Below are 22,009 nucleotides of genomic sequence, written 5' to 3' on the forward strand. Positions count from 1 at the left end.
TTGTTCCAGAGGGCGGGTGCTCCCACAGAGAAGGCCCTCGCCCTGGGGGCCGCCAGCCGCCATTGCTTGACTGACGGCACCCTGAGGAGGCCCTCTCTGTGAGAGCGTATTGGCTGGTGGGAGGTTATCGGTAGCAGCAGGCGGTCTCATAAATACCCTGGCCCTAAGCCATGGAGCGCTTTAAAGGTGAGAACCAACACCTTGAAGCGCACTTGGAAGACCACCGGGAGCCAGTGCAGCTCGCGCAGGAGAGGTGTTATATGGGAGCGCCATGTCGCTCCCGTGATCACCCGCGCGGCAGCATTCTGGACCAGTTGGAGCTCCCTCAAGGGAAGCCCCATGTAGAGAGCGTTAGCATAGTCCAGGTGAGAAGTGACGAGAGCATGAGTGACTGTGCATAAGGAATCCCGACTCAGAAAGGGGCGCAACTGGCGTATCAGGCAAACCTGATAAAAAGTCCCCCTGGCCACGGCTGTCATATGCTCTTCTAAAGACAGCCGTGTGTCCAGGAGGACGCCCAAGTTGCGAGCCCCCTCTGTGGGAGTCAATGACTCGCCCCCAATAGCCAGCGATGGCACCAGCTGGCTATATCGGGATGCTGGCATCCACAGCCATTCGGTTTTGGAAGGGTTGAGTCGAAGCCTGTTCCTCCCCATCCAGACCCGCACGGCCTCCAGACACTGGGACATCACTTCAAGGGCATCATTGGGGAGGTTTGGGGTGGTTATGCTAGTTTTGTGGCCATTCAAGAAATAGTCAGGCACGGGAAGGGTTTTGTGGCTCCCGGTGTTTTCTTTTCGGTGGGAAACAGGTCCAAATGGCTCTTTGAGTGTTTAAGGTTGCAGACCCCTGATCTAGACACCAAGTTGAAGGTCACAAACTGAGTACAATAGCTCTCAGTCCCAAGTCACTGACAAGAAGATACATAAAATATATCCAGAATGATAACCAAGCATTGGCATATTTTCCATAAATTCTCTATTTTCTTTTTAAAGTTTCCTAGTTCGGTGGAGACTTGCTTCACACACTGTACTTCACAATAAAGTTTGGATATAGCTTAGGGTTTGTGTAAAATCACTGATTCAGGTCAATTGAAAAAAGCCCAGGGTCCCTTAGGGCATCAAATCCAATCCTTTGTTTAGTGCAGCAAGAATTTTAATTAAAGTATCCCTACCATACAAGCATTAAGCTTCTTCTTGAATTTATGTAATAACGGAGATCCCATAACTTCTCCAAGCAATTGGAGATTGTCAATATTCAATCAATATTCAAGCTGAGATCTGATCAAGCATTCTCTTGATGCCACCCACATTGCATTTGCTTTCATGCAGCCACATTATACTGCTGACTCATATTCAATAAACATTCAGCTGCACTACATATTCCAAGAAATCTTTCCTAAGTATTATTTCCAAGGTGAGTAACTTACATCTGAGAATTTGATTTTTTAGTATGTAAACAGATAAGCATAAGTCTCCGTTAAATATTTTGCAATTTCAGCCCGTTTTTTCTACCCCATCAAAATAACCCCAAATTTACTTATGTCTTCTAATACACACACACACTCACTAATTTGGTGTCATCTGCAAATTTGTTAATTTGCATTGCATTGCATTAATTTGCATTTTAAATCTTTTCGTAATCTGGTCTAGAATCTTCCCCAGTATTCATGTGAGCCTGTATTGTGAGGTAGGCCAAATCATGAAACAGTGCAAGGATTAGAGGAATTGTACTGAATCTTGAGACTTTGGCAGAGTTCCCCTCTTCCCCATCTTATGCCAAACAGAATCAAAGTAGGGTTATTTTGAGTTTCTTTTTTACACTTTCCCCTTTTCCAGAACTGAGTTGTCTTTTATTTTTCCTTACTTCTTACCACATATTTTCTTCAATTTGTGGCACACAGTTTGGAATTCTATCAGTAGCATTACATTTTAAAAGACAATTGGAAATGAAAGTGGCACGCCATTTAAGAATTGAAAGAAAGATGTATATGTGCCTGTAAGCGACACACCTCATTATAGTTCCCCCTTTCTCCTGATTTTGAGGAGCTTTATACTTTTCTATTTATTTGGTACTCACCACTTCTGCAGATTTCTGAAAGGTAATATGTAACATTGGACCCAGATTGTTGGGGGCAATATGCTAACTCTGTAAACGCTTAGAGAGGGCTGTAAAGCTCTGTGAAGTGGTATATAAGTCTAAGTGCTATTGCTATTACTATTTCAGGCAGACTATCAACATTCCTTCAGAATCCTAGGATGCACTGAGATTTAAATACATTCACAAGAAACATTCTCTACCCCTGGCTCTGTCAACCTCAACTTTAATTCCTGTTCTTCACAGTTTCCTGATGGAACATAAATTCTCTTTGTTGAAAAAAATTGAACCAAAAACAAATCTGTTTAAATACCCTCATCTTAATTTCCCTTAAAATCAATAAACCACAGTTGAAGAGACTTACACTTGATACTCAACCTAGCCCTTGATTGTTACAGTTTATACATAAAGCTCTTAGGCAAACTTTTTTTTTGAATGAATGTGTAAAGTACGTATAGTCTCACAATCATTTTTAAAACTTAGTATAAATCTGCCTTTTTGAAGCTATTAACGATGCATTAACAACATACACACATGAAGGCCGGAAAGCATTATTTGGTAGAATAACAAAGGTTTGGTTTCAACACAGACAAGTGGAACTGGGCCTTTCCATTTTATTGCTCTCTGCTGAAAGGAAAACATATTATGCTAATAAACATAACGAAGTATAATCAGGGAGGCAAAGTGAAAGAAAATGTTGATGTGGTTGGCAATATTTACGGTTGAAATATATATGCCATGTACTTCCTCATTCTGCAATGTTTTTGTATTTTTCTGTAACTGTGTCATAAAACTGCTCTAGCTGAAGATATATGTTGGCTGCTTGCCTACTTATGTATGCACTTCTTTTAGTGTGAGATTTTGCTTACATATACTCTCAGCACGAGACAACATAAATACATAGAATGCAGGAAAAAGCTAAGCACAATGAGAGTTATTCTATATCCATTCATCCTCCTCCTTGAGTCTGTAAAGTAGTTTTTATTAAATCATTTTGATATTATGGGATGGTGCTTTCATGCACATACACACTTTTGTTTTAATTCTTAAATGGTATACCCCTTTTATTTCCAATTATCTTCTTTTAAAGCCTACTAATGCGACTGGCAGAATTCCAAACTGTATGTCTTAAATTCCAATGACTCTACAAGTGCTGGTATATTCCCTAATCAAAGACTATGTACAGATCTCATTCAGATGCAAACTCTAAATCTGTCACTGGAACCAAGTTATTCAAATTCTGTTCTCAATTACACAAATGTAAAGCTACAGTAGAAACAGTTGAAATATATATGGTAGTTGATAATAATCAATACTCATAATTAAAATTTTAATTATACACAAAGTATAGACATTACTGCACATTTCCTATTTGTAGAATCTGCTTAGAGAGAGAAAGAAAGGTATAGTTTTAGTTAAATCTAAAGAAAGATTTAGTCAAATAAGAAAATGGGTGAATATGTGTCAAGAATAAAATATAGTGCCAATCCACAACAGAAATTTCTTAGTAAATTAATGTATTATCAGACATCAGTAACTACTATTCTAGTTTCTGACTGTCCTAAATATTAGGGTTATGCCATGTTTTGGATATGATTCCAAAAAACTGTTTTGGATTATGAGGATGCATGAATGTAATACTTATTACAACTCTTTAAAGCAGTCACATCTTTTCCAGGGTTCATATAGCAGTTACCAGAGAACAGCCATGCAATACCAGAAGAAAATGCAGCTGCTTCAGAAAGTTGCACACAAATGCTATATTTATTCCTCTGTATGTTCCAAATGGCTATTTTGAAATCAAACCTAAAGTATATAGAGTCCTAATTAAAGATTTCTCTTCACCTACCAAGGCAATTCTTGCCTGATTGAAAGAATGAACTTGTTCTTTTCAAACCTTAAGAAACAGAAGCAGCATGTAAACTAGAGTAGTCCCCATACACCTGTTGCTAAGTGACATCCTCCCAATAGGCGTAAGGCATAAATATTAATATTCTAGTGAGATGAACAAAATCTCAGATCATGAAAAACTGATACAACTCAACACTGCAAAAATCTACATATGGAGTTATGAATTAAGTCAGGGTACAATTTGGTCCCCAAAACAGAAAATGACAACATACGTTTGCCAGGAAGTAAGTTTAAAATTTAATGCATGTACACTTCAGAGAAATATCCAAATCAGTAAGAAGTGTACTTCATACTTTGAACAGATTTAAACCGTATCAGGGGATCACACGTAAACAAGCAGAACTACCTCAATTTGGACTTTATTCTTTTGGATGGGCTATGAGTGGCTTTGATACTTAATTTTTATTTCCACAATTCAACCTTCTTCTAAGGTCTTTTTATAAACTGAATATCATAATTCAAGAAACAGCTCTTCTAACACATTTATTATTCATTTTATTATGGCTGCCCGCTCCAGAAGACAGGGTAAATGTTGCCGCTTCAGCATCACAGCTTTGGTTCAGATTTCTAAAATACCCTCTAGAGGTGTTTTGGGGTTAAATCCTCCCCTCTTTCCTGACGTGGCATTTTCTTCCACATTATTTCATCCATCCCTTTGATAGTATGGTTTAAAAAGCTACTTCTGAGCAAAGAATTTTGGGCCATAGCCTCCTTTGCCCTGAAACAGGGAACATGACCCCCATTAACTCCCCCCACCCCCACCCCCAGCCTTTCTATTTGCAACCCCTGTTCGTTATCTGTTCGTGTCCAATGACCCGAAATGAGATGAAAGAGGAAAGTGAAGGACGGTCGGAGGGAGGGATGAGAAACGTAACCGGAGCAAGCCAAACCATTTTTTTTTTAAAAAAATAATTGTTTAACATTATGGTGCAACGAAGCTGTTTCCCTCGGGATTGGCGGATCCCTTCCCAAGCCGACCCTGCTCGAGCTGAAGTCAAAATGAGAACAGATGCAACGATTTTACGAGGGAAGGGAGAGTTTATTTCCTGGTTGTCTTTTAAGGGCATAGCGGAGAAGTCTTGCAGCTCTCCCTTAATCCTTGTCGATCCCGTCCTCGGGCGGATCGAGAGAGGGATCTTTCTCCTATGCTCCACCCCCCCCCTACTGAGATCCCAGCTGCCAAAGAAAAGTCGCGGCTGGGCTCTCCCAAAGGTCGCCCAAGAGCCGAAGTTAACGGCGACTCCCGGGCAGGCAAGGCAGGTGCCGCCGCCTGCAAAACAGCCACCTCCGGGACTGCAACGGCAAGAGAGCGAAGAGCCAGCCGTTCCCAACCCCACCTTCCCAAGAGACCGAGAGAAGAGCGGCGAGCATACAAAGGACAAGCCCCGCCGCCCGGCAGCGTTCGCGTCCTGGAGGCTCCGGGGAAGAAACGCGGCGTGGGTCACTTACGGCGCAGCGGGGTCGGCAGCGGCAGCGGCAGCAGCAATACGTGCCCCCCCCTCCCCCGGCGTCTCCCGCTCCCCTCTCAGCTCCGTCGCGCGTGAACTGGAACGACTCGGGCGAACGTGCAAGCGCCTCCCACAATGCACAGCGCCCAGCGCTCGTCACATCCCCTCCTCCTCCGCCTCAGGGGCCTCGGTGCGCTCAGTCGGTCGCTCGGCGGCGGTCTCGGCTGCACCGCTCCTTCCTTCTTTCCTTCCTCTCTCCCTCCAATTCCTCATTCATTCCCATCTCTCTGCCTCTCATTCTCTTCCTCTCTCCCTCCCTCATTCATTCCCATCTTCTCCTTCCTTCCTTCCTTGATTCCCATCTTCTTCCCTCCCTCTCTCTCATTTCCTTCCTTCCTCCCTTCTTCCCTCCCTTCCTCCAATTCCCATCTTCCTCCCTCCCTCCCCCCCTCATTTCCTTCCTTCCCTCCCTCCCATTCCCATCTTCCTTCCTCCCTCCCTCTCATTTTCTTCCTCCCTCCCTCATTCATTCCCATCTTCTTTCCTCCTTCCTTGATTCCCATCTTCCTCCCTCCCTCCCATTTCCTTCCTTCCTTCCTTCCCTCTTCCTCCCTCTCATTCTCTTCCTCCCTCCCTCATTCATTCCTCCTTCCTTCCTTGATTCCCATCTTCTTCCCTCCCTCTCACTCATTTTCATCTTCCTTCCTCCCTTCACTTTCCCTCCGTCTCATTTCCTTCCTCCCTCCCTCTTTCCCTCCCTCCAATTTCCATCTTCCTCCCTCCCTCCTTCTCATTCTCTTCCTCCCTCCCTCATTCATTCCCATCTTCTTTCCTCCCTCCTTCTTTGATTCCCATCTTCCTCCCTCCCTCCCTCTCACTCATTTCCATCTTCCTTCCTCCCTTCCCTCTCCCTCCCTGATTTCCTTCCTTCCTCCCTCCCTCTCTCCAATTCCCATCTTCCTCCCTCCCACCCTCCCTCTGTCTCATTCCCATCTTCCTTCCTCCTTTACCCCTCCTTCCCTCTCATTTCCTTCCTCCCCCCCTCCCTTTCCCCTATCTCTCTCTCTTTGGCCCTCCATTCTCTGATGATTTAAGCACTGCAGCCTTGCTGGGGAGCACTGCTCCCTCCTCCTTCACCTGCCTTTCTCCCACCTGGGACCCCCTCCACCGCTTGCCGTCTCTTGAGTCATGAATGGCAGTGGATGCTCTGTGGGCCAGCAGGGGAATGCATTGCAGCCAGTGGTGAGGGGGTGCTGGTGTCAGGCCTCCATGCTGAGGGGGCCGCAGTTAAATCCCCTGCAACGAAGCCTGCTGGGTGCCTCCCTGGCTCTCTACGGCCACCTGCCAATATGTGCTCTAGCAAAGGAGGGAGCACCCATCAAGATGGTGGAAGCTAGCGTACATCACTGGGAAAAAGGTTGAAGTCTGAGAGGCAAAGCAAAATACACATTTTCCCTCTGCTGCAGATTTTCCTGAATCTTTTATTTCCTGAGCGATCTAAGCTGTTTTCTGGAGGATTCTGCTTCTTAGACTCTTAATTGGTCCAGCCCTTCTTGGTTCTGAGTTCTCTTTCAGAATTGGATCTCTTGAACAGCTGTCAAACTTTCATGGCATTAGGACTGGTTCATAACAGCCATGTTTAGTTGCAGTGATATTTTGTAGAAGCAATTTGTTTCATCCCATTTTACTGTGATATGATTACATTCCCCATAGGGTTTCTTCCTACCACAGCATGTCTGTTTTTGGGATCAGCAATAGACATTCAGAACAGAATAAATGGCCCTGACCTATTTAGCCGATATAACATTTGCAAAATCCTGAGGACAGGGCACAACATCAAGATTCTGAGTTTAGATTTACATTGCTACTATTGCAACAAATGAGCATATCCTAAAGTCGTCTCAATATTAAATTGTACATAGTTTAAAAATCCATTTTATACCTATCTAGCTGAAATATATGTATAAACAATACAAATGTTTTGTTTTAAATTGAATGTTTCTAATCTGGTAAGATCTTCAGGTGCTTTTATGTGGCCACGATTGCATTTTTCCACACATGCAGCAGCAGCTCCTGTTATTGAGTGAGAATGCAGGAAATAATATTCAAGAAATAAAAACCTTACAATGTGGATCCATGGCTACTTTCAGGATTTCATTTATAGTAACTTGCAACAAAGAATATTTAAGTCCATTAAGAGTTTATTTATTGATTGATAGACTTGGAGGAGCAAGCGTCATCATCATCAGAACAAAGGCCAAGCAAATGAGGGGCTCAAAAAAAAACAACAACCCCCAACCCATTTAAGGTAAAGAAACATCCTGTACTGGAAGTATTAACAGATTGGAAGCTAATGAAGAAAGTTTTGAATAGAGTCCTGAGGGGACTTGGATGTGATAATAACGCTTTAGGAGTTGTAAAGGACAAACTTTTATCATGCCTGGTGAAAAGAGATGAAAGCAGGGGTGAAATGTAAAATTTGTTACTACTGGTTCTGTGGGCATGGCTTGGTGGGTGGGGGTAATGTGACTGGGTGGGCATAGCCAACTTTTTTTTTTCTTTTAACTTTTCAAAGCATTTTTTCTAATGCTTTGAAAAGCCTCTGCTTTTTAAAAAAATGCCTCTCTGCCGATCAGGCAACTCAGTTGGGATCGTCAGAGACTTTTCAAAGCATTTTTTTACCACCTCTTCAGCCAAGAGGTTGCAGAAAAAAATGTTTTGTAAAGCCTCTGACGATCCCAGCTGAGCTGCACAATCATCAGAGGCTTTTTTTTTAATTATTTTTTAAAGCATTTTTTTCGTCCGAAGAGGTTGTAGAAAAAATGCTTTTAAAAGAAAAAAAAACCTGATGATCGTGCGGCTCAGCTGGGCATCGTGGGGGGGGGGGCAGGGATTTTTGCTACCAGTTTTCTGAACCACCAGCCGCCATCGCTACTGGATCAGGCAATCCGGTCCGAACCGGGAGCATTTCACCCCTGGATGAAAGGTGTGGATATTCCAAATAAGATGAAAGCATGGATGGGGCATGATATGCTTAAAAGTGAGATTTAGCCCTCCAGCCCATGTATAGGTTCTATGCAATTAAAGAAGATAGTACTGGGATTCTGCCAATTCTAATAACTTCCCCAGCCTCTGATGTGCTTAGAAGGAAGATTATTCATATAACACTTTTTGTGCATAGTCAAACACACACTTCATCTTCTTTATGCTATTAACATATTAAGGGGGCATAGAGACCAGTCAGGCTCTTTATTATGTTTTAAGAATGATGCCTTCTATTGTCTTTTGACTTTATTGTTGTGCTTGCTTATAGTATTAGATAGAATAATAAACATCATAAAACTATGTTGTCTCTTTCTTTTTTAATTATGTAACTTATTCTTTTGTTACCCACTATGGGCCAGCTTGCAGGTTGGGAATGTGCAGAATCTAAAGGAACTCACCCATTACATCAAAATAAAAGCTACAGGATATATAGGATAAAAAAGAGTCAATACTAAATGTGAATTTGATATTGCATCTATATAAAGTAACAATATTCAAAATGAATATAATACAGGTAATATTATATGACGAATATAATACGTCATAAATATGAGTCAGCTGCCAAGTGTCTGAATTTTGATCACATGACCATGGGGACGTTGCAATGGTTGTAAGAGCGAAAAATGGTCATAAGTTAGCTTTTCACTGCTGTTGTAACTAAAAGAACGTAAGTTGAAGTTTACCTGGATACAATATGTTATGTTAAAGACTTTCCTTTACCTTGAATGGGGAAATGCTAGCAGAAATGGTGCAGTTATTATTTTCAACCAGTAGAGGGCACTGTGCACACTTGCATATATCATTAGAACATGTTTTCCCCCCACAAATAACAGAATAACAGTTGAAAAGGACCTTGGAGGTCTTCTAGTCCAGTCCCCTGCTCAAGCAGAAGATCCTACACAATTTCGACAAGTGGAACGAAATATAAATTTTAAAAATACAACAGATTTTAAAAGTACATATAATAAACCAGAGTGTAATATTGCCCACAAAAGAAATTAATTGTGTATAATCCAGACTGTGTATTAGAAATGTAATAAGACTTTCAACAATTACTTGCTAGGTTTCATGCACTGTACGGATTTTCTTCAAGTGCTTCAATATTTTGTTCCTTAGCACTAGGTTATTTTTTTCTAGATTTTTTCCATAAACTGCCAAAATTTTGGTGCTGGTGTAACAAATAAAAGGGCATTCTTTTGCATTTAAAATGACACAACTGTGTTGTGATGAAGAAGAAAACATGTAAGTAAAAGGTTCATTATTATGTTAACTCTTCTTGTACAAAACAGCACCTGAAACAAAAATTAAGTGAATATGAGGAACTTTTCAGTTATAGTACTTAGTTTAGTTTAGTTTAGTTTATTTGATTTGTATACCGCCCTACTCCCAAAGGACTCAGGGCGGTGAACAGCCAAACAATAAAATACATAGATACAAAAAATTTAAAAACCGGATAAAATCAAATTAAATCATTTTGGCCCAGACAGATTAAAACACCCCAATAATTTAAAAACAGATTAAAATTTACATATTTAAAAAAGGGAAGAGATTAGGCCAAGCCCGCCTGATGGAATAAAAAGGTCTTCACAGCGCAGCGGAAGGTGCGCAGATCCGGGATCCTCCGTATCTCCCGGGGGAGCTCATTCCAGATGGTAGTTGCCCCCACAGAGAAGGCTCTCCCCCTAGGGGCCGCCAGTCGACACTGTTTGGCTGACGGCACCCGGAGGACTCCCTCTTTATGAGAGCGTACTGGCCGGTGGGAGGCTATTGGTGGTAGTAGGCGGTCCCGTAGATAACCAGGTCCTAAGCCATGATAACCAGGTCCTAAGCCACTTGAGTTCAGGATACAATTTGCTTTAGAGTGTAGGAAGTTAGCACCCATCCCTTTCCTAGAAGAATGAAATATTTTAGGAAATATTAAAAAGGCAGAATATTATGTTTCCCTGGACAAGAAATGGAGAAGCATGTTTTAAAGACGAAGCAGCTCCCACCTTTTGTCAATGGGCCAGAGGCAGAAACTCAATTCCCTCTCATCTTTGTCAATGGACCATCATCTACAACACAATAGGACTCATCTAGCAACAGAAACTAATACAATATAGACCCATGTAGCAACAGAAACTCACCACATGGCACCTGGGAAGATTACATCAGCCAGCAAGGCTAGCTAAGACTCCCACCTCCTGGGAGTCTGACAACCAATCAGGATACTCTTTCGGGGCCCCAGGAAGTTCAAAGCCAGAGAGGTCATAAAACCCGGGGACTCCCAGCATCTCGGCCCCCTTTTTTCTGTTCAGGAACTCAAACCATGTGATCCTGTCCACCATTAAACCATCTTTCCAAGTAGGTTCCATGTTTCCAGTGTCTTTTTCCCCACTTGGAGCTGAACCCAGAAGGATAATTCTTCCTACAATAGGAAGTAAAAAGGAACGAAAAAGCAAAAACAGAAGAAGTTGAGAAACAGCCAAAGACATCACTAACTGAAAGCTATTGTGTACTGTACTCAAATCTAGTTGTTCCAATTTACGTGGATGACACTGATGCATTTCATTTATCACTGACTGGAGAATCCCTTCACAGTAAATTCAGCTTCTCATTTGTGTCCAAGTGATAAAATGGAAAAGATATTAAAGAGACTGTTGGAACAAATTTTAAAAACTGCAACGTGAGCATTGCTACTAAACTAAACATTCTTCTTTCTAAAAGAAAAAATGCTGTGTTCTGCATCAGTTAATACTTGTGAGTGGTTTTCAAGGGAAAGCCTGTTTGGAGCTGTAATCCAACTGGAACTGACTAAGGTGTGAGTCATGGTGAACAACAGGGGTGGGTTCTAAATTTTTTTACTACCGGTTCTATGGGTGTGGCTTATTTTGTGGGCGTGGCTTGTGGTAATGTGACTGGGTGGGCGTGGCCAACTTTTTTTTTTTTTTTTTACTTTTAAAAGCATTCTTTCTACAACCTTAAGAGGTTGCAGAAAAAAATGCTTTTAGAAGCCTCTGACGATCAGGCAAGTCAGCTGGGATTGCCAGAGCCTTTTAAAGGCATTTTTTTTCCTACAACCTCTTTGGCTGAAGAGGTTGCAGAAAAAAATGCTTTTAGAAGCTTCTGAGATCCCAGCTTAGCTGCGCGATCATCAGAGGCTTTTTTTTTTTACTTTTAAAAGCATTTTTTCAGCCGAAGAGGTTGTAGAAAAAATGCTTTTAAAAGTTTTTTAAAAAGCTTCTAATGAGGTGGGCAGAGTAAGTGAGCGGCGACCGGGCCGGGGACTGGTTCAGGGATGTGGCCAGGCAATGTTATTACCAGTTCTCCAAATTACTAAAAAAATTTTACTACCAGTTCTTGTGAACCGGTGCGAACCTGGAGCAACCCACCACTGGTGAGCAAGGCCTTTTGGTCCAGGAATGGTTGCAATTGGCACAAAAGATGTATCTGTGCAAATGCCCCCTAGCTGCTACCTCCTCAAGCAGGAGCTCTGAGTCCAGGAGCACCCCAGATTGTGCACAGGCTCAGTACAGGTGAATGTAACCCTATCCAGTAGGCAGTATGCAAGCAACTGTAATCAATGCCTTTCCATTCATAGAGCTGTTTTCTTCCCCCTTACCATATCCATGAATGTCTGTAGAGATTCTCAGTCATCCAGGTCATGGATGTCCCAAAGGTGCTTTTTCAGGAGGCAACTGGACTTGTTTTTTCTTTTGAAGATGTTTTGCTTCTTCAAGAAGCTTCTTCAGCTCTGACAGGATAGTGGGGAATGACTATCCTGTCAGAGCTGAAAAAGCTTCTTGGATGAGAAGCAAAATGTCTTCAAAAGGAAAAAAACAAGAAAGACCAGTTGCAACCTGAAAAAGTACCTTTGGGACATTTCCATGAATGTTGATGAGCAGAAGAGGATGTCTACTAACTTTGGTGCTAAATAACTCTAGAGGAAGTCACAATGATTCAAGCAAGCAAAATATAGGCGGTTTTGGTTCACATTTCTTTTCTGATCACACAGAAATGATGGCCTGGGAAACTGGTGTTAATAATTACGGGGTTCTACACAAAAACTATGAAAATACAAAGGTGGGGCAGATGAATGGTTTGAATAAAAGTAACTTAGAACAAATCATGTGAAGATTAGAATTTAATTTTGAAAATACTACCATTGCTACAGTGCATTGGCAATTTATTTTGATTGATTGGTGCTTTCTTCCACCTTTGGTGTTTTGTTTTTTTTTAACTATCTGAGGAAATTAAAGCTGAGCTGCAGCAGGAAATTCCATGCACCCAGGTGTTTTCAGTTATCCAACAAATAATTCCTTTTACAGGAGAGTCAAAGTGCCTTGGAATCTATGTGGAGGCTTGTAGCTTAGTACAATACATCAAATGCTGGCATTATGATAGCTTTTTTAGTTCTTAATTCAGGTAGCGGTTATTCTGCTGGGCTAAGCAAAAGATGTATAAAATGAACAATTTAAGGGAAAAGTTTAAATCTTGGTTCATTGAGAAGTTGTCCTTTCCAAACTTAGTGAAAAAGCCCTCATTCTAGGGCGGTCTTCTGCAAAACAGTGGACTTTTGTGATTTGATCCACTGGCCAAATTCACAGATAATGTAATTATAAACTACGTTATATGGAACAAGCTTTATGGCCTTGTTCAAACAACAGTAAAACAAAACAAATTTTATGGTTCAGCATTATGTGTAGGTCGTTCAACATTTGATCATTTCTGCCCATTATGGAACAGAACTGAACAATTAATTACAAAACAATTCTATTTCTCTGAAAAAGCAAAGGGAATCCCAACATACTTGGCTGTCTTCTTTTATTTTAGACTATTGAATTGTAATATGACGTGTTAGATTTTGACATTGTAGGAATGTAAACACCATGCTGCGCAAGCTATGCTTTACGAATTCAAACTGTAGAAGATGCATTCTCATAAGACCAAATGAGAGTTCAACAATTTAACCAAGCTGTTGTGGCCTGGCAGTGGTCAGCATAGCTGGTGGCAGACTCAGACAGTGAGGAGGTTGTGGAGGAACATAGGCCAGTCCTGGAGTCTGGGGAAGGCTCTGGTGAGTGCTCTGCGTCAGAGGCAGAGATGGGGCCAGGGCCGACCGACAATTATCAGCTGCCTTTGGAGTTGGGTATCAGTGAGGCAGAAGAACAGCTGGAGCCTGTTCCCAATGTGCGCATGTGCAGAACTGCCAGGAGAAGAGAACAGCTAAGAACAAGGGCCAATTCAGGAGTAAAGGCACAGGTGAATGGTGAATGGCCCCTCCCATAGGGATTATAGAGGAGAGAAGGGGTGAGGAGTTTGCAGGAATTTGTTAGGGTGAAGATCTGCTCCTGACTTCTTGCCAGGTACCGTATTTTTTGGAGTATAAGACACACCTTTTTACCCCCAAAAAGAGGGTGAAAATCTGGGGGTGTTTTATAGTCTGAATGTAGCCATGCCCACTCCCCATCCCCCACCCTTCAGACATTTTCAGACGGTTCCAGGCGGCGGGGATCTGGGTTGGGGCACAGCCTGAGGAATGGACCTCTTTGGGATGGTCTGGGGTGCGAATCTGCCCAGTGGCTTCAGCGAGGAAGGTGGGCCCCATGGTTCGCGGCTGGTCCCCCCTGTAGCCGCCCAGTGGGCAGCTCAGGGCAGACAATGGCCGTGATGACTTCAATCCCCAGCAATGTGAGGAGCTGCTACCACTGTCACTGCCACTGCCTAAGCCCTCTCCGCGCCCAGGAGTTGAGCCGAGCGGGAGCCCCTAAAGCGAAACCGACAACCATTGGCCCAATTCCCTGATGCAATTCTCAGAGCCACATTTCAGGCGGTAGCAGGTTCACCTGCAATGTGTATTGGGGAATCGGGAACCGCTTTTGGATTCGGGGAGGCAGCGCTGCCACCTGAAAATGCTTTCCTCCCCATTGCACATTGCAGAATCGCGCGCCCTCATCCTCCTTCTCAGCAGACTCACCTTCTCTTTCGTCCTGGCCAGATCCACCACCTGAAACGCAATGCACTTTTTTGGCCTCCGCATGCCCCATTTTTGGAATCGGGAAGGGGATTCTGGGTGTGCTGCCCGAAAACACTTCCCTTCCCAAATCCAAAAATGAGGAATGCAGAGGCAAAAAAAAGTTCAGGTGGCAGATCTGCTGTGATCCCCTCCCCAATTCCAAAAGCGGTTCCCAGTTCCCCGATGTACATTGCAGGGGAACTGGCCTCCCCCTGAAATGCAGCTCTGCGAATTGCATTGGGGAATGGGGCCAATGGCAACGGTGGATGGAAAAGAGGAACGTTTTGCTTTGGAGCTCCCACTCAGCTCCTGGCTGAGCTCCTGGCTGAGCTCCTGGCTCAGCTCCTGGGCATGGAAAGCGCTTAGGCGGTGACAGCGGCGGTGGCTCCTCACATTTCTGGGTAGTGAAGTCATTGCGGTCATTGTCTGCCCTGAGCTGCGCACTGGGCAGCCAGAGGGGGGACCAGCCACGAACTGGGGGCTCACCTTGTTTGCTGAAGCCACTGAGCAGATCCCCCCCCCAGACTGTCCCGAAGAGGTTCGTTCCTCAGGCTGTGCCCCAACTTTCCCCCCAGAGCATGTGAGGGGTCTCTTCGGGGAAATCAAGTAGTCCAGTAGTGGGTTCCTCCCAGTTCGGCCTAGTTCCGCAGAGCCGGTAGTGGTGACGATATGACCCACTCTAGTTAAATGTGCATAAAGAGATAGGGTGCTGCTCATTATCAAAATCGAGTGGAAGAGAGGATGTGGCTGATCCTGGTAGGCAGAGGCAGAATTCTTTTTTTCTTGTTTTTCTCCCCCAAAATTAAGGTGCGTCTTATACTCTGAAAAATACGGTAATTGCTGCTACAATGTGGCGTTTGGAAGAAATTGGCCTGGCCACTCTTCAAGCCTGATAAAGGTCTGTAGTTGTGAAATCTCATGAAAGACTGTTTGCCGGGACTTTGCTGGAGAGGAATTCCCCTTAATCTAAATAAAAGAGGTTTTATTGGGACAAGGAGTCTGCTTCATGATCTTGGGAGGCCTAGGTCAGAACACAAGCCCAGGAAATTACAGTTTATTCAAAAATTCATGAAAAAAAAGTAATTCGGATGTATACTTTTGTGGATTAGAAGTACATTTCCTCTCTGGGTTCTGCCTAGATGCCACCATCATTCATGAATGGGGTGGGTGGGATTGCAATATGTTTGAAAAAGGACAAAATATCAGCCATTGTATTGCAAGTGAAGCCCCTGCTCCTATGTTGCCATCATTTTGCCTGTTTTGTTCCTTCCTTTGCAGAAAGTGTTCCTGGAAGCTCAAGGGGGCATCACAGCTAGTGATGTTTAATATTCGATTCAGTGACTAGCTGTCTAGAGTTTGATAGAACTATAGTTCACTATCTAGAAAAAAAAAGTTATGGAAGATTATCCAGGTTTTCTGATACAGAACAAAAGATCTCCCAGAAAAAAATACGTATTTGTGTATTATTGTATCCCCAAACTCACAAGGTTGCATTTTGTGTTTTGAATTGCCACTGGGACTTTTTGAACTGTCAAGTTGAAGCCAATAAAAATGCAGATAATTCAATTTAAAGTAATCATTTTGCTTAAGGGTTTTGGAAAATTTCTCTAACTACATGAACTACTTGATTTTAGTGCAGAAAAATTTTATATTTCCTTAGATCTCTAGAAATGGCGACTTCAGCCCAGTAAAGTTTAAAAACACTTTCATTTTTAAACAATCTCCAATCTTGAAATGAAAATATAATTGCCTGTAAAGTCAATTAAATGAAGCTGTACAATGGGAAATGTAATTTGTAGCCTTATATCAATTGAGAAGGCATTTTATGACATATAAGCCAATTCTGCCAGCCACATGGAAACACTTTTAACATTTACCAACAAAGGTGATGACTGGTAGAGATTATGGGAAATGTGTAATTTAGTCTTTAACCTCAAATACCAGCCATATCAAGACATATTAAAGGGTTTTGGAGTCCTTAATAATGCTAGAACTTCACTGCAATAATTTCAAGTATAATTAGAGGTTGAGGCAGGGTGAAGAGGTGCTGTAATGGGGAGATTTCAATAAACCAGCTGATATTTTACTTGCAGTACTACATTATGACTGATTATAAGAAAATAATGTTGCATTTGCTACAAATTATCATTAAAATGTGTGGAATAAATCTGCACATTTTCCCATTAATTAAGGTGATATATAAATAGCCATTATTTCTTCTCTGAGGGAAACTGGTCCTCTGGAATTGTTTGCTTCTGGTGGTTCCCGAAAAGATCCATCCTATCCTAAATTTAGACAGAATAGAATAGAATAGAATAGAATAGAATAGAATAGAATAGAATAGAATAGAATAGAATAGAATAGAATAGAATAGAATTCTTTATTGGCCATGTGTGATTGGACACACAAGGAATTTGTCTTGGTATATACATTCTCAGAGTACATAAAAGAAAAGATACATTCATCAAGAATCATTTGAATGCTTTCCAAAATCTTCTCTGCTGAGGCAACTTTCTTCTTCCCCCCATTATATAATAGCAGTCTTCTTTCATTTTCTAGATTACTTCATGATTTAGTTAGACCACAGTTGGAAGACTGCATCCAATACTAGTCACCTTGGTACAAAAAAGATGTTGAGGTCCTAGAAAGAGTGCAGAAAAGTACAACAAAGATAATAAGAGATCTGGAGGCTAAACTATATGATGAACAATTGAGGGAAACAAGTATGTCTAATCTAACGAAGAAAATGACTAGGGGTGATATGATAGCAGCCTTCAGTAGTTGTTACAGAGAAGAGAAGTAATTGAGGGGCCATCACAGAGAATAGGGGGTCAACCTATTCTCCAAAGCACCTGAGGGCAGGACAAGAAGTAACAGAAGGAAACTTATCAAAGAGAGATCCAACCTACAACTAAGAAAAAACTTTGGGAACAATTAATCAGTGGAATGGCTTTGCCTCCAGAAGTTGTGGGTGCTCCATCACTGGAGGTTTTCAAGAAGAGACTGGACAGCCATTTGTCCAGAATAGTATAGGATCTCCTGTCATGGGCAGGAAATTGGACTAGAAGACTTCCAAGGTTCCTTCCAAGTTCCAACACTATTATTCTTATGTTTTATTTTCTAAATAAGTACATAGTGCATAGATATAATCATTTACTTATTCACCCCAACATGCTTTCACAGTATTGGTTTGCCTCTTGAACAAGGGCTCACTGTTAAAGATTTGAATGTAACAAAGAATGATGTAGCTCTGTTTGATGTTTAACTCAAAACAGATGATGAGAATAGTCATCATCAAAACTAGAAGATAGTTTTTGTCAGCTACATGTTTTAAAAAATATATACTGGCATCTGTCTAAGATCAAGCAATGGGAAAGAATATGTAGTATTATCTAGTTAGAATCAATTTTACCTAAAAAAAAAAGTCTTTAACTATTTCAGTAACTACTGAAATGGTTAATTTTACCAAGCTTACAAATTTGAGTTTTGTAAATTTGGTCATCTCAATGGTACATGTCTGGATGAAAAGATGGGCTAGATTAAAGCTCTTTTGATAACATCTTATTTTCTTACTACTTGTAGCTAAATGAATTATAGAGTGTTCAAAAAATTTTGTATGATGGAAATTCTAATAAAATAATGACCATGTTTGTACTATATCCTCTAAAAAAGTTCAGATAATGAATATGTTGCCATTTTCTATCTTTCCCCATCAAATATGGCTTTTTAGTCAATTTGTATGATTTATCACATTGTTAGAACTTGAAATGGATGCCATTCTCAGTTTGCAGAAACAGGCATTTGTAACTTGTGACAAACTGTAAATAAAAACCCAATTTGTCAAAATCTAGAACAATGATCATTTAAGCAATATTAAAGATCCACCTGTGACATAATCAAACTTTTTTTTAGTTTAGCATGTTATGAGAATACATCCAGCATATTGACCTTTTTCTGGACCTAAATATAATGGTTTAGTTTAATGTGTTGAAAATGATCCTCACTATATCATAATCATATGGACAACTGAAACTGCTCCAAGTCTTTCTCCATTCTAATGCAGCATTCTCTATTGCAACTGGCAATGGCCCTTGAAGGTTTTTGAGCGCAGTGTTCCCTGGCCCTTCTACCTAAATGTCAAATTAGTTGTAATAAAATTGATATTGACAGATAGCTGAGTTTGGCTGACATTGTGAAATCCTACAGTGACTGGAAGGGGCTAGACTAAATGACAGCATTGGGGTACTGATCAGAACAGGTACTAAGTTCCGTAGAAACAAGTATCTATCACACTAGACAGGATCTGAAATGCCGACTATGCAGTGAGGCCTCAGAGTTAACACATGCTGGCAGGAACAGCATACACTGAACAGCACAACCGAGCAGTTGGCATTGTGTACAAGAACATCTGAACAGTATATGGATTAGACTCTCAAGTCCAGATGGGAAATTCCACAAAAGGTCCTGAAATATAATAGGGCTAATTTTCTGTGGAACTTCTGGTCCAGATGGACAGTCAAGTACTGGCCAGTCAATCAGACATCGTATTAGTAGACAAGGACCAGAAGACTGGTGAAGGTGTAGCCGTGCTAAGTGACAGCAACATCAAGACAAAGGAGTTGGAGAAACTTGAGAAGTACCGGAGAACTAGAGAGGATGTGGAAGTGAAGCCCAAAGTGGTTCCAGTGGTAGTAGGGGTACTTGGCGCCATGACACCTAAACTGGCAAAATGGGTCCAACAGATTCCAGGAACAACATCAGAGCTATCTGTCCAGAAAAGTGCACTGCTAGGAACAGCTAAGATACTGTGCAAAATCATCACTCCCAGAGGAGCTGAGATTGAGGAATACATACAGCCATCCACAGGGGAGAGAAAAGAGTGAGGTTAAGAAAATTTTGATACAATAAAGGAGAGGCCTGTGGAGTAGGATTATGATCTAAGTTTTTCTGATTGATACACATTTTTGCAAATTCTCCTCTAAATTAGGTATCAAATTATGCCTTAACTGTGCTTACAGCTTATTGAAAACAAGGTAAAAGAACGAAATAGTTATAATATGAATCTGCTTAGATCCATAAATAAAAAAAAAACAACTATGCCTGATGACAAGTATATCAGAGGATATTCATCATCACTGAACCATTGGCACAAGATTGAGCATCATGATGTAACAGTTCTTCCTGTAGAGCAGAGTTGTCAAACTCAAGGCCCGCAGGCCAGATCCGGCCCACGGTTTGCTTAGATCTGGCCCATAGGGCCACCCTGGAAACAGCAAAAGTCTGGCCCGTGGTGCCTCTGCTAGCGAAAACAGAGCTCCATTTTCGCTGGCATAGCACTCGGGCCACCATAGGTGCCCCGACACAAGTGACATCAAGATGGCCACGCCCATCCTGGCCATGCCCACCTAATCCCCCAAGGTCAAAGACAACCCTGATGCAGCCCTCAGTGAAATCGACTTTGACACTCCTGCTGTGGAGGAATCAAAAAAGTCAATATGGTAATCACAGTGGCACAACAAAAGGCCCTTCCCTTTATACTCCTTCGGGAGTAGGGCGGTATACAAATTCAATAAATAAATAATAATATGTACTTCAACTTTACATGCATGTATAGTGGATTGAAACTACTATATAACTGCACTACTGAGACCTTGACTTTTTTTCACCGTCTCGACATGTTGTTTGTGCTTGTATCCCACCCCAATCCCAAAACTCTCTGGGTAGCATATTAAACATGCAATTTTATAATGAATAATAAGCTGCTGACATTCAGTGTTCCTAAAAACACGGTATCTGGAAATACTTTGCTCTTAATTTGTTCGCTATCCCAAATTTTGGACTGACCAACCATCGTATTATTTTGAAATCATCTGTGAAACTGGAATATTTCAGACTCTTGGTGGCATTTAGTGTATTCAATAATATATACCTTCAGTCAAAACTATAAACCCTTTAAATTAATAAATAAATTAGTTATAATAACAGAAGAGAATTCTGAGTCACCAGGGACCTCATTTATTCAATAACAAGGTAGCAAGAATTGACATCTAGGAAGGAAGGTCCAGGTGAAAGAAAGCCCTGCATATGGTTCCAATTATTAGTCATTGGTATAAAAATTTCCCACCATGATCCAGGATAATGATCCTCACATAGATGCATAATGGAAAAGCCCCAGGATGCAAGCAGCTAATGGTATTAATTTATCTTGTGAAATTTTATCCAAACTCTCCATTATGCCTAATCTTATGTATTTATGATCCATCACCCTTCAGTAAATTATAGCAAATAAAAATGTACCTTCAAATTATTTTTTTTAAACTCTGAATATCGTGTCTTTTGCCTGTGTCTACTGTATGTACATGTGAAGATTTACCTTGATATGCTGGGCAATACTGATGGAGAGAAAGTGTATATTTATTTCAATTGCATGCACACACTCGAGTTGTCCTTTTCCCCCTACTAAATTTACCTTTCTGAATATCTAACAGTATAGCAAATTCCATCCCATTATAATAAAAACTAGTATGTAATGGTTCCACGTAGTGCCTTTTTAGCCCAATATATTCACTGAGCAACAAGTTGAAACTGATTTTGAAAATAGACAAGCCACTGATTGGATTGAAACCATTAGTCTATATCTGCCATTGCTTAATCCATCAATTCCTCTGGAAATCCAGGAAAGTCAGAAAGCTAAGAGAGAAGAGCTGAGGGGAAAAAAGTTACAAGTCACTGTCACATGAGGTTCTTGCTTAATGAGCCACAGTTTTTATTTAATGGCAATGGGGACTTCTGGGATTGCCATCACTTAGCAATGGAGTCACATGACATCACACTTCATGACCACATGACTTAGTGATGGAAATTCCAATTATCTTCATTAAGCAAGGATTATCTGTAATAGTATCTTTTCTGATGAGGTTTACATCTGTCCATGAGGAAAATTCAGGAACTCAGTTGAGAGAATGATCCATCTAACTCATTATCTTAACTCCAACACAGGCTGGCAATATTTGAAGCTTCGAAGTCTTGCCCTTTGCCCTATCATCTGCTCTTATTGCCTTAGGGGAAAATGGATTCCAATAATGCATATAGCTGTATAATTCTGAACAGGGGAAACATAATTGACTTCCTGTATGAAAGGTATCTAGAATAGATACTACGTTATTGCTTTAAGATAAAGCTCTTTTATTAATCAGTGCAAATGCCAGATAGATTCTTCCTGTAGTGAGTAGTCTGTAATCTTTTTTTTCCTACTTAAAATATCATATATCCTAAAGTTCTTAAGCTCTCTCCTTGGCCCTCAGTTACTCTCTACTACTCCATTAGCACTCCATTACTATTTTGTAAACCTGATTGCCTTTTAAAGCACATTTTAATAATATTATCAACCAAAGGATATTTTTTTTAAGCCTGTGAAGCATGCTATTCCCATTTTCACAGAAAACTATCAATGTTATAAATCATTTTGTCACAAAGATAAAAATGTATGATATAAAATTAGAAGTGTCTTGAC

The 22,009-nt window shown here is 41.2% G+C and overlaps 1 protein-coding gene across 2 annotated transcripts in view; it reads right to left on the bottom strand.

The window, feature by feature from the left end:
• MACROH2A1 (macroH2A.1 histone) overlaps nt 1-5,611 on the bottom strand; it is a 38,401-nt gene extending 32,790 nt beyond the window's left edge. The window contains exon 1 of one of the 2 annotated variants that reach the window (XM_034403725.3): nt 5,458-5,611. The gene's annotated coding sequence lies outside the window, so the exon portion shown is untranslated. The remainder of the gene's footprint in view (nt 1-5,457) is intronic. The other variant, XM_034403715.3, reaches the window with a different exon arrangement.
• Between the last annotated feature and the right edge of the window lie 16,398 nt (nt 5,612-22,009).

The sequence above is a fragment of the Pantherophis guttatus genome, chromosome 2 (genome assembly GCF_059756535.1).
Source record: "Pantherophis guttatus breed Tessera chromosome 2, ASM5975653v1, whole genome shotgun sequence".
Classification (NCBI taxonomy): domain Eukaryota; kingdom Metazoa; phylum Chordata; class Lepidosauria; order Squamata; family Colubridae; genus Pantherophis; species Pantherophis guttatus.